The sequence below is a fragment of the Carettochelys insculpta genome, chromosome 5 (genome assembly GCF_033958435.1).
Source record: "Carettochelys insculpta isolate YL-2023 chromosome 5, ASM3395843v1, whole genome shotgun sequence".
Lineage (NCBI taxonomy): Eukaryota > Metazoa > Chordata > Testudines > Carettochelyidae > Carettochelys > Carettochelys insculpta.
Genome location: NC_134141.1, coordinates 129,760,633 through 129,772,486, shown reverse-complemented (window position 1 = coordinate 129,772,486; position 11,854 = coordinate 129,760,633).

Genomic DNA, 11,854 nt, shown 5'->3' with positions numbered 1-11,854 from the left:
GGTCTCTGTGCTGAGTTTCCATTTGTTGCAGTCCCAGTAGGAAAACCCCACCATCATAAAATGACTGCTAGCCATTGTCCTGGCTGGGGTGCAGCCCCACCTCCAATTGTGAACCTCAGCACTGAAACATTTCTTGCACAGCTGCAGAGCTAAACATCTATATCTTTACATACATACATGATACAGACACAAGTAGCGTACACAGATTCAGGGCATTATCACACCTCACATGACACCTCTAGCACAATATTTGGAGCCAGTAGTCACACTGGGCATATAAATGGTTTCCAGACCCAATGTAAAAGTCCAACCACATGACACCGCAGCCCTCCTACTCCCTTCCCCCATGTATAGCATGGCAGGGACAGTTCTCTGCCTTGCCGTGCTGAAATAATGTAACTCAATGTAATTGGTTTAACAGCAGAATTGCTCCTGCTGGCCATTAAATCAATTAAATTGAGTTCCATTTCAGTGCAGCAGGACAGGGACTGGGAGCTGGAGCAGTGAGTGGCGGCATCGGCAGGAGCTGCAAATGGCTCCTTAAAGAGCCATGTGTGGCTTGGAGCCATGCAGCTGGCTTCTAAAATGGTGCTGCTGCTGGCTCTGCAGACAAGATGAAAAGGGTCCACAAGCCAGATTCTGGCCTGTGGGCCATGTGTTAGACACTCCTGCCCTAAGATATAACCACATTTGCTCCAATCCCTCACACAGACAGAAACAGCTGTGGGACCTCTTTCAAGAATTCTTAAAACTACAATACCCACCTGGAGAAGTGAAGAAATAGAATGACAAAGCTAGATGGGTACCCAGAAGTCCCCTACCACAGGACAGATCCAACAAAGCATGCAACAAAAAGTTGCTAGCCGTTACAGTTCCCAGGTAAAACCTCTGCAATACATCATTGAAGATCTACAACATATCCTAGGTGACAATCCCTTGCTGCCACAGACCTTGGGAGACAGGCCAGTCCCATCTTGCTATGGAATACATCGACAGGAAAGGATAGTTTCCAACAGTGCTGCAGGCCCTTGTGGATTACTGTGGGCATTTCATAGACATTAATGCAGGGTGGTATGAAAAGGTGCATGTTGCACACTTCTTCAGGCCTGTACAGAAAGCTGCAAGGGGGACTTTCTTTCCAGACCACAAGATTACAGTGGTGGATGTGGAAATGCCCACTGTGATACTGGGAGATCCATCTTATCTCTTGCAGCCTTTTCTCATGAAACCATACACAGGGCACCTGAACAGCAGTAAGGAGCGTTTTAACAACAGGCTGAATAAGTGTCACATGGTGATTGAATGCACCTTTGGGAGATTGAAGGTGAGATGGAGGTGTCTCTGGCAGGCTAGACCTCACTGAACAATATTCCCATAGTTATCACAGCTTGTTGCACTTTGCATAAATTGTGTGAAATAAGGGGAATTGTTTGCTTGGGCTGAAGCACTGAGGCATAGTGGTTGGCTACAGAGATGGAACAGCCAGATACTAAGTCTGTCAGAGGTACTCAAAGGGCAGCTATTAATGTCATGGTGGCTTTGAGGGTACAATTTGAAAATGAGAGGCACTGAAGAAAAACATCTCTTAACACTTACTTTCAGGCTGCACCTCCTAACCCTAACGCAACGCCTAGCCAGGAATATGCCTTTAAATCCTGAACCAAGGATTGTGGTGATCTGTGAGATTGTTGAATAGTAAATACAAGCATTGAACCATTATAGCAGTGTGCCTTTCTTCATTGAAAAATAGTACCCTGAAATGCAACAAAGCATCCCTGAGAGATAGTAAGGGAGATGCTGGCAAAAGGGCACAACTCACAAATGTAAAAGCCATCACGTAGCACTTTAAAGACTAACAAAATAATTTATTAGGTGATGAGCTTTCATGAGACTGACCCACTTCTTCAGATCTGAGCTGAAGAAGTGGGTCTGTCCCACAAAAGCTCATCACCTAATAAATTAGTTTGTTAGTCTTTAAAGTGTTACATGACTGCTTTTTTGTTCTGATAGAGTACAGACTAACAGGGCTACCTCTCTGTCACAGCTCACAAATGTGTATAGGTCCAGGTATCATGATCAAAGTGCGAAGGAGAGGGTGGAGTGCATGGGAAAATGACTTCCAGAGAGGGAAAAGAAATGTCCCTTCATGTCAGTGGCCCTGCTAAGGGGGTGGGGGGGAGTTTGCTCGACACAGAATTTTGAATCTGCTGTGGGGAGGGAGTGTGGGGGGTATGAACCTGTGTTGGGTCACTGCACTACTTCACATCTCAGTCTGTTCCTTCAGGATTCTGATCATGTGTTCTGTGGTCTGCATGACAAAGGCCTGGTTGCCCTTGCCATTCCTCATCTCCGTTTTCAAGCATTATTCCCAACATGTACACACTCACTTAGTGATTGATTTTGCACTTCACAAACCAAATCCTCCCTGTTTTTTCTAGGACATTTCCTTATCGGTTGCCTCTTCTCCTATGCAGTGTGCAAAGGGGCCACCAATGAGCAAAAAGAAGTCTGTTAACATCAAGTTCTACATTGTGACATTTCACTAACAAACCTCTTCCCCAACATTTCAACTCAGTTTCTCACTGACCATTGCAAATAATTCATCTCGGCAAGCACCAAAATCATGGCAAGAGGGTGAGGTGGCTGGTGGTTTTTCATACTGACGAAAGAAATTCTAGCCAGGGCTAAACAATTCCCTTTACAGGAACATCATTCTAATTCTGCCATGTGTCTCCAGAGGTGGATTACATCTTGGCAGACATCTCTATGCTCAGGGTATGCAAGGAAATCAGGGCATAACTTCTCCACACTTGTGGTTTTCATCCTACTCCATAACACAGCCCACTTGTGTTCCACTTTGATTCCTGCACAAGTGAATGATGAATGGTACAGGCTAGTGTCCTAAAGTCAGGAGGGAAAAAAGCTGTACTGCCATCGAATCTGAGGTAGCAATTTTTGATAGTCCCTCCAAAATCTCTGTACAGGATTCCATTGAGATCACAGCAAGCCTCAATCATATTGATTAGATCTGTAGGGCTATGTGCAGCTTGCAGAAACACCCCCCCACAAACACACACCTTTTCCACACCCTCAGCCCTGCACTCCACAAGCCATGGCCACTTAGCCTGCATCTCATACCCTGCTTCCTCGTCCTGAGACAGCAGCTGCGCAAACGGGCTATGTCCCTCAGCAGCAGAGAACAGTTCTTGACTGCCAGACACATTTTGCAATCCCAGTTGGAGACCCTGGGCCTCACCTGCCTCAACCTCCTCATCTACAATTTCATCCTCTGAGTTAGGTCCTCCATGTCCTGACTCTGTACATGTCAAAGTATCCACAGGGCTCTTGGTATTAGAGGTGGGGCAATCATCAGCAAGAGTGTCCAGCTCCTTCAGAAACAGCAGGCCTTTGATGAAGCGCTTTGTGGACTTTAAGATAGGCTTGTCTCAGTTCTTTCATCTTCACTCTGCACTGCAGTGTGTCCTGCTCATACCACTTTTTCACAAATGCCTTGAGAAATGTGCCCATATGTATTCCAGTTCCTAAGGGCTGATCACAGCTGCAACTGAACAGACTCCTTTCTGCACAACACTAATCAGATCCAACAACTCCATGGTGGGCCAAGTGGGTGGGGCGGGGGGGGGCAGTTGGTACAGTGGTCAGGCCTGGGCAGCTGTGAAGATGCCATGAGACCATTGCATGCTGAGTCAGCACAGGGGTCAGGGAGTGTCCAGCTGCTCAGGCACCAGGAAATACGATTTAAGTTGTACGGGGCTTGCAAGGGTCTGGGGTGGGTAGCCAGTCACCTGGCCGCAGGACAGCATAATTCAAACTACTGACCAGAGGGGCTGATTGGGAATTGTGGGCCACTTCCTGCAGGCCAGACTCAGCGACAAATGACTTAGGGGTGTTCATACTAGCTGTTTGTCAATAACACAGGAAGGGGAACAGACAAAAGTCCCTTGTGGAGCTGGAGGTTTTTGGTTGACAAAAATGACTGTTTTTCCTGCAAGGAAAGACTCTGCAGTGTGAATGCTTATGTGGTTTTGTTGCCAAAAGGCACTTTTCCGTGACAAAACTTGCTAATGTAGACAAACCAAAGAATTCCCGCTTCATCACAGAAGTGTAGTTGTCAACCGTGTCATTTATTAGCCTTTCTCTTTTCTTCTTCTGATGTGTAGAAGTGTATTGCTTGATCCCACACAAATACACTGTTTTAGCAAAAGTTAACAGGATTTTTACTCTGGCTTTCTAGAACTAATTTGTTTGTGAAAACAGTTACTTTTGTTAAATGTTTGAAAGCATAGTCTTTAATAGCCAACCCTTGGATCTTTCAGTTGTTAACAGGACAGGCACTAACCACCTTCAGACCTTGGCTTTTATGGCTGAATCAAAGATTGAGGCACAGAACATAATCTACTTACTCAATGTCAAAGACTTCACCCAGAATGCAGAAGTTGTTCCGGAGATGGAAATTAAAGTCTTTCAGCACAAGATCCTCCATTAGATGTTCCCAGGTCACCCCCACTGATTAGTTAGTCCTCCTGTGTTTATCCTACTGCAGTCCCATTTATCAGTCCAGCCCTCACTGGGGTGCCAAGCTGTGGCATGCATCTGGTATGAGCAGTTTGGAGGAGGCATCTCTGCTGTTTGGAGATGATGATATACAGAGATATCCCATCCAGAGTACAAGGTGGGGCAGTGGCTGCCCCAGCCATCCTATGGACAGGCGAAGGAGTCCCTCAGCAGTCACTCAATAATGAGTAGGATGTCTTCTTATCACCCTCCTATTTGTGAGTCCATTGATGGGTGACCAGCCCAATTCTGGAGCCACAGGTCTTAACACAGAAGGGGCAGGTGTTGCTAGCTGTTGGAGAGGCGTGAGGCACTTGTTGACCCTATTTTCTCCTCCTCTACCTCTCCTTGTCTACACTGTAGTGGGACCTCTTAAATTGTGCCATCCCCTTACAGATTACCTCTCTCCACTGAGGACGGTCCTGGACAAGGGTCTTCTCCCATGTGTCAACACCAAAAGCTGCACTTTTTCATGCGTGCCTTCAGTGCCTCCTTAAATCATGGTATATGAATGGAGAAAAGCCAGTTGAGTGTTTTTGAGTTAAGCTTAGAAGTGGAAGCAACAGAGGTGATGTTGTGTTTGGTTTCTGCTATAGACCACCAGATCAGGTAGATGAAGTAGTTGAGGATTTCTTCAGAGAACTAAGAGAAGCTTCCAAATCACAGGTGCTGGTTCTCATGGGAGACTTTAATCACCCAGACATTTGTTGGGAGACCAATGCAGCAGCATACAGACAATCCAGGAAGTTTTTGGAGAATAGTGGGGATAACTTCCTGGTAAAAGTGCTGAAGGAATTGATCAGGGGCCATGCACAGCTTGACATGCTGCTCACAAACAGGGAAGAAATAGTAGTAGAAATAGAAGTGGGTTCCAACCTGGACTGCAGCGATCATGAGATGGTGGATTTCAGGATTCTGACAAAAGGAAGAAAGGTGACCAGTAAAATACAGAGCCTTGATTTCAGAAGAGCAGACTTTGACTTCCTGAGAACCGATGGGCAGGATCCCCAGAAAGCTAATATGAAGGGGAAAGGAGTTCAAGAGAATTGGCAATATTTTAAAGAAGTCTTATTGAAGGCAGCAAGATGCAGATGCAGCAAGGACTGTCACTCTCGTGTGGGCCTTCACAGTCACAGTCGATGCTGCAAATGATGATCCCAAATGGAACTACAAAGGGTGCAATCCATACTCTATGTAGACTGAAGGATGCCACTATTGAAGGCACAGGAACAAACCATCCCAATGCGCAGTAAGAAAAGCAAATATGGTAGGAAACCAGCTTGGCTTACAAGGGAAATCCTTGGCGAGCTTAAATTAAAAAAGAATGCATATAAGAAGTGCAAACTTGGACAGATGACTAAGGAGGAGTATAAATATATGGCTGCAGAGTGCCAGGGAGTAATCAGGAAAGTGAAAGCACAATTGGAATTGCAGCTAGCAAGGAATGTGAAGGGCAACAAGAATGGTTTCTTCACACGTTAACAATAAAAAGGTTATCAGGGAGCATGTGGGGCTGTTATTGGATGAGGGAGGTAACCTGGTGACAGATGATGTCAACTCCCAGACTACGGCACTAGGCAAAGCAGTATGGGAAGGAGGTGGGCAGCCCTTGGTGGGGAAGGAACAGGTTAAGAGCTATTTAGAAAAGTTAGATGAACACAGATTCATGAGTCTAGATTTAATGCATCCAAGGCTACGGAGGGAATTGACAGATGTCATTGCAGAGCCTTTGGCCATTATCTTTGAAAACTCATGGTGATCAGGAGAGATCCCAGTTGATTGGGAAAAGATAAATGTAGTGCCCATCTGTAAAAAAGGAAAGAAGGACAATCCAGGGAACTGTAGACCTGTTGGCCTTACCTCAGTCCCTGGAAAAATCATGGAGTTGGATCCTCAAGGAGTCCATTTCGGAGCACTTGGAAGACGGGAAATTGATAAGTGTAGTCAGCATGGATTTCTCAAGAGCAAGTCGTGCCTGAGCAATCTGATCAGCTTCCATGATGAGGTAACTGGGTCTGTGGACATGGGGAAGTCAATGGATGTGATATACCTTGACTTTAGCAAAGCTTTTGATTCAATCTCCCACAACTTTCTTGTCCATAAATTAAGGAAATATGGACTGGACATATGGATCGTAAGACAGATATAAAGCTAGCTTGATGGATGGACCCAACAGATAGTTGTCAATGGCTCAATGTCTGGTTGGCAGTCGGTTTCAAGGATCCATTCTAGGGCCAGTACTGTTCAACATCTTTATTAATGACCTGGATGAGGGGATGGCTTGCACCCTCAGCAAATTTACAGATGACACTAAGTTAGGGGGTCAAGTAGATACAAGGAGGTTAGGGATAGGATCCAGAGTGATCTAGACAAATTGGAGGATTTGGCCAGAAATCTGTTGAGGTTCTACAAGAAGAAATGCAGAGTCCTGCACTTGGGACAGAAGAATCCCAAGCATTGTTACAGGCTGGGGACTGATGGGCTAAGTAGTAGTGCAGTAGAAGAGGACCTGGGAATTATAGTGGATGAGAGGCTGGATATGAGTGAACAGTGTGCCCTTGTAGCCAAAAAAGGCTAATGGCATATTGGGGTGAATTAGGAGAAGCATTTTCAGCAGATCTAGAGAAGTAGTTATTCCCCTCTGCTCAGCACTGGTGAGGCCATATCTGGAGTATTGCATCCAGTTCTGGCCCCTCCCCACAAGTATTGAAACGATTTGGATGCATTGGAGAGGGTTCAGCGGAGAGCAATGAAAATGATTAAAGAGCTGGAGCATATGTCCTATAAGGAGAGGCTGAGAGATTTGGGCTTATTTAGTTTGCAGAAGAGAAGAGTGAGGAGCGATTTGATAGCAGCCTTCAACTTCCTGAAAGTGGTCTCTAAAGAGGTGGAGAGAGACTTTTCTCAGTGGTGACAGATGACAGAACAAGGAGCAATGGCCTGAAGTTACAGAGGGAGAGGTGTAGATTGGATATTAGGAAAAACTACTTCACCAGGAGGGTGGTGACACATTGGAAAACGTTACCAAGACAGATGGTGGAATCTCCATCCCTACAGGTTTTTAAGTCCCGGCTTGACATAGTCATGGCTGGGATAATTTAGTTGACATTGATTATGCTTTAGGCAGGGGGCTGGACTAGATGAACTACTGAGGTCCCTTCCAGCCCTAGAATTCTATAATTTTAGGATTAGATGAAGAAGTGAAGGTGTTCATGCAGGAAAAGAGCCATGTTTTGCAGAACTACAGAAATTTCACTTCATGGTGAAAATCACCTCACATTAAAATGGCCTTACCAGAAAGCTACAAGGAAAGGGAAGCAGCTGTTTTGAGTGAAAATTATCATTGTAAGAGACATTGAGACAGGTTCACTTGTTCATTTCCCGTCACTGAACCACCAATTCAAAGAGGCAGCAAAGTATGAGGTTAACACTGCGAACCTAAAATAATATGATACTGAAAAGAAGACTTTGCAGGGTGATTTCAGGGATTTAGAAAGGAAAAGACAATTCTGTCATTAGTGTTGAAACCCTTTGTAGCTGATATCTCTGCACTCAACTTTTCAACATTTACAGGAGTGGACCGAGCAGAACTGGAATTGGCTGATTTGCAAGACAAGGCCATGTGGACTTCTAAATTCAGAGGCTTGGGGCCTGAATTAGAAAATCTAAAAAGGCAGAAATCTACCCTGCTGCTTCACCACAGATGAACTGAAATGCTTGATCTTAAAAAAACAAGATCAAATTGTGTTTGGAATTCTTTACCTGATGCCAATAGTAACATGATGAGATATGTATTTGATATCCTGCCAGTGATGAGGCGTACCAACCCCGCACTAAGCAAGGGGTCGAGAGCCAGGCCTATTGGATGGAAAAGGCCCCGCCCTCAAGGCCCTGCTGGGCATGCTCCAACCGTAGGCCAGGTATAAAGGCTGGAGAAGCCTGGCAGTTGGGCTGACCAGCATGTGTCAAGGAGCTCCCATGGAAGCCTGGGAGTCACAGCCACCTGAGGAGCAGCCACAGCAACTGACCGGGTAGCGGCAGCAGCAGCAACAACCACAGCTGCCACCACAGCTGCCCGAGGTGCAGCAGCAGCAGTGGTGGCAGCCCCCACCGGAGCAGCAGTCCATGGCAGGAGCAGCTGGAGGGGGTGAGACCTGAGCAGAGGCGATGGACTATACCAGGAACGGGATAGGAAGTAGCCCAGGGCAGGGGAACCAAGAAGGTAACCCGTGAACTCAGCGTGTTGTGGTGGGGACCCCGCTGAGCTTGTGGCTGGGGTCTCACACCCACCACCGACAGGGCCCTGGGCTGGAACTTGGTGAAAATGAGAACCTTCTCTCCAAACATTGAACTGCTCTCTGAAGAGACTCAGCAGCAGAAATTGCACTAAAATATTGGTAAGCTGAAAACTTTACTTTACTGTGCTGTAACTTCACACCTCCACATTAGAGAGTGACAGTGGGCCTCATTTCCCCCCCACCCCACCCACTGACTGATCTAACTTGTTTTTTCTCTTCTCTTGAGCTATGCTACTGATACTGGGCCATTTCCACCCTGACTGAGTAGACCTTGTCAGCTCTGGCTCTCCCTTTTACTGGGACCCCACTCTTTAAATACTCCTCTGAACCGTGCCCCCTCCCCCCACTCATGCATCTGATGAAGCTTATGCTCCAAAATATGTGTTAGTCTAAAAGGTGCCACAGGACTTCTTGTTGTTCTCGAAAATACAGATTAATATGGCTACCTCTTTGAGGCTAGACAAAGGGACACGTGCCCAGACATCGATTCCACATCTTATGGAAACAGACTGGGATGTGCTGGCTACCCCAACAACCAATGGCAGAATGTCACAATATTCCACCTGATCAGAATGACCCTGCACCACCTATGGAAGAAGGAATTTTTCCCTCCACATGGTAAGCTATAAAATGGCAGTGGCAGTGACCATCTTTGTTCTCCTCCTCATGAACTAAGCTGGGGGCCATCTCTCAGGGGATGTATACTCAGAGACTTTCAAGAAATCAGCATATGACACCGTTGGCCTGATGTATGTAATGTACCACTTTAATAGTTTTTCTCTCTTACCCTATTCTTTCTTTCATTATTAATAAACCTTTAGATTTTAGATGCTAAGGGATTGGCCCAACATGCTGTTTTGGGTAAGATCTAAATATATATTGACCTGGGAATGTGGCTAGACCCTTTGGGGCCCAGAAGAATGTGTGTGGATTTGGTGCAATAGGCTTTCATAGCCTCTTACTTGAGTAGGAGGGTTGCTGGTTTGGGCATTAGGAACAGCTGGAGAGTTGGTGGGTTTGCTTGTGTGGCTTCTGCCTGGCCAGCAGGGCTGGTAGAGGTACTTTTGTATCTGGCTTGGTTTGCCTTATGGAGAAGGAAATTCCAGCCACAGCTGTAAGTGGCCCTGTTTGAAGCAATGTGCTTAGGATTGGTTCCCTCAGCTGTGCCCAGAAGCCCCCTTAATATTACACAAGGTGGGTGGGGTAATATCTTTTTTATTTTGGAACAGCTTTGTTTGGTGAGAGATGAGCCCTTTTGAGCTTCACAGATCTAGAGAAGAGCTCTGAGGAGTTCCAAAGGCTGTCTCTTTCACCAACCATATTTGGTCCAATTAAAGATATTACTTCCCATACACACAAGTATATATATACATACATTATGTGGGGCGGCGTATGTGTGAGTGAGTGTGTGTATATGTATATATAGATCTATAATAGTGGAGCCCTATGATAACTCAGGTGGTTAACCATAAATTTCCATAGGCTGACTACTTTTTACTTCTGGATACTTAATTACAACTAAGATGCAACTCCATTGTACTTTTAGCCAAGTAATTTTCCAGAAGGATTCTTTGACTTTTACTTAATTACATTTTTGTGCAATAGCTATATTTTCACTCAAGTAACTTGAGCCGTGTCTACACGTGCACGCTACTTCGAAGTAGCGGCACTAACTTCGAAATAGCGCCCGTCACAGCTACACGCGTCGGGCGCTATTTTGAAGTTAACTTCGACGTTAGGTGGCGAGACGTCGAAGTCGCTATCCTCATCAGGAGATGGGGATAGCGCCCTACTTCGACGTTCAACGTCGAAGTAGGGACCGTGTAGTCATTGCGCGTCCCGCAACTTCGAAATAGCGGGGTCTGCCATGGCGGCCATCAGCTGAGGGGTTGAGAGACGCTCTCTCTCCAGCCCCTGTGGGGCTCTATGGTCACCGTGGGCAGCAGCCCTTAGCCCAGGGCTTCTGGCTGCTGCTGCTGCAGCTGGGGATCCATGCTGCAGGCACAGGGTCTGCAACCAGTTGTCGGCTCTGTGGATCTTGTGTTGTTTAGTGCAACTGTGTCTGGGAGGGGCCCTTTAAGGGAGCGGCTTGCTGTTGAGTCCGCCCTGTGACCCTGTCTGCAGCTGTGCCTGGCACCCTTATTTCGATGTGTGCTACTTTGGCGTGTAGACGTTCCCTCGCAGCGCCTATTTCGATGTGGTGCTGCGCAACGTCGAAGTTGAACATCGACGTTGCCAGCCCTGGAAGACGTGTAGACGTTATTCATCGAAATAGCCTATTTCGATGTTGCTACATCGAAATAAGCTACTTCGATGTAGGCTTCACGTGTAGACGTAGCCTTGGAGAGGAGTACTTTTTCCACCACTAAGTCCAATAGTCCAGCCACTTCCCCAGTTGCAACTTGGGGGTGGGGGGTGGAGGAGTGAAAAGTGAGACTTCCCCACTATTTCTGGTCCTGCCCCAGGGGCCATGTAGATAGTCCTGGGAATAAGGAAGAAGTGATGGACATGGTATACCTAGACTTTAATAAGGCATTTGAAAACCAAAGCCTTGTATCTTCTCTGTTCAGTTTTAGATGTTTCCAGCAGGCATCTTGAGTGATAAGAGGGAGTCTCCTGGCATCTGGTCGCTACTCCTGTTGTTATGTTTCCCACCTTTATATTCCATTTCCCTCTAGCAGGAATTCTTTGTATTCAGTTCAAACTTTTCTCATCTTGAGTGGAAAAGTACAAGATCCAGAATGGGCTCCAGCATCAGGTGGCCTAGCCACATGTCTTTGTAGGACCATCCACAGTTGTAGCTCACAGGAAGAACAAAACCATGCACAGATCATTACTTTGAGCACTGGGAAATTAAGTTCTTAACTGCCGCTAATGGCTGTCACTACAAATTCTAGACTTATAAATGGATTCACACACTATATTGCTAACATCCCATGTAAAAATAATACATGCACAGAAATAGAATACACATTGAGCAG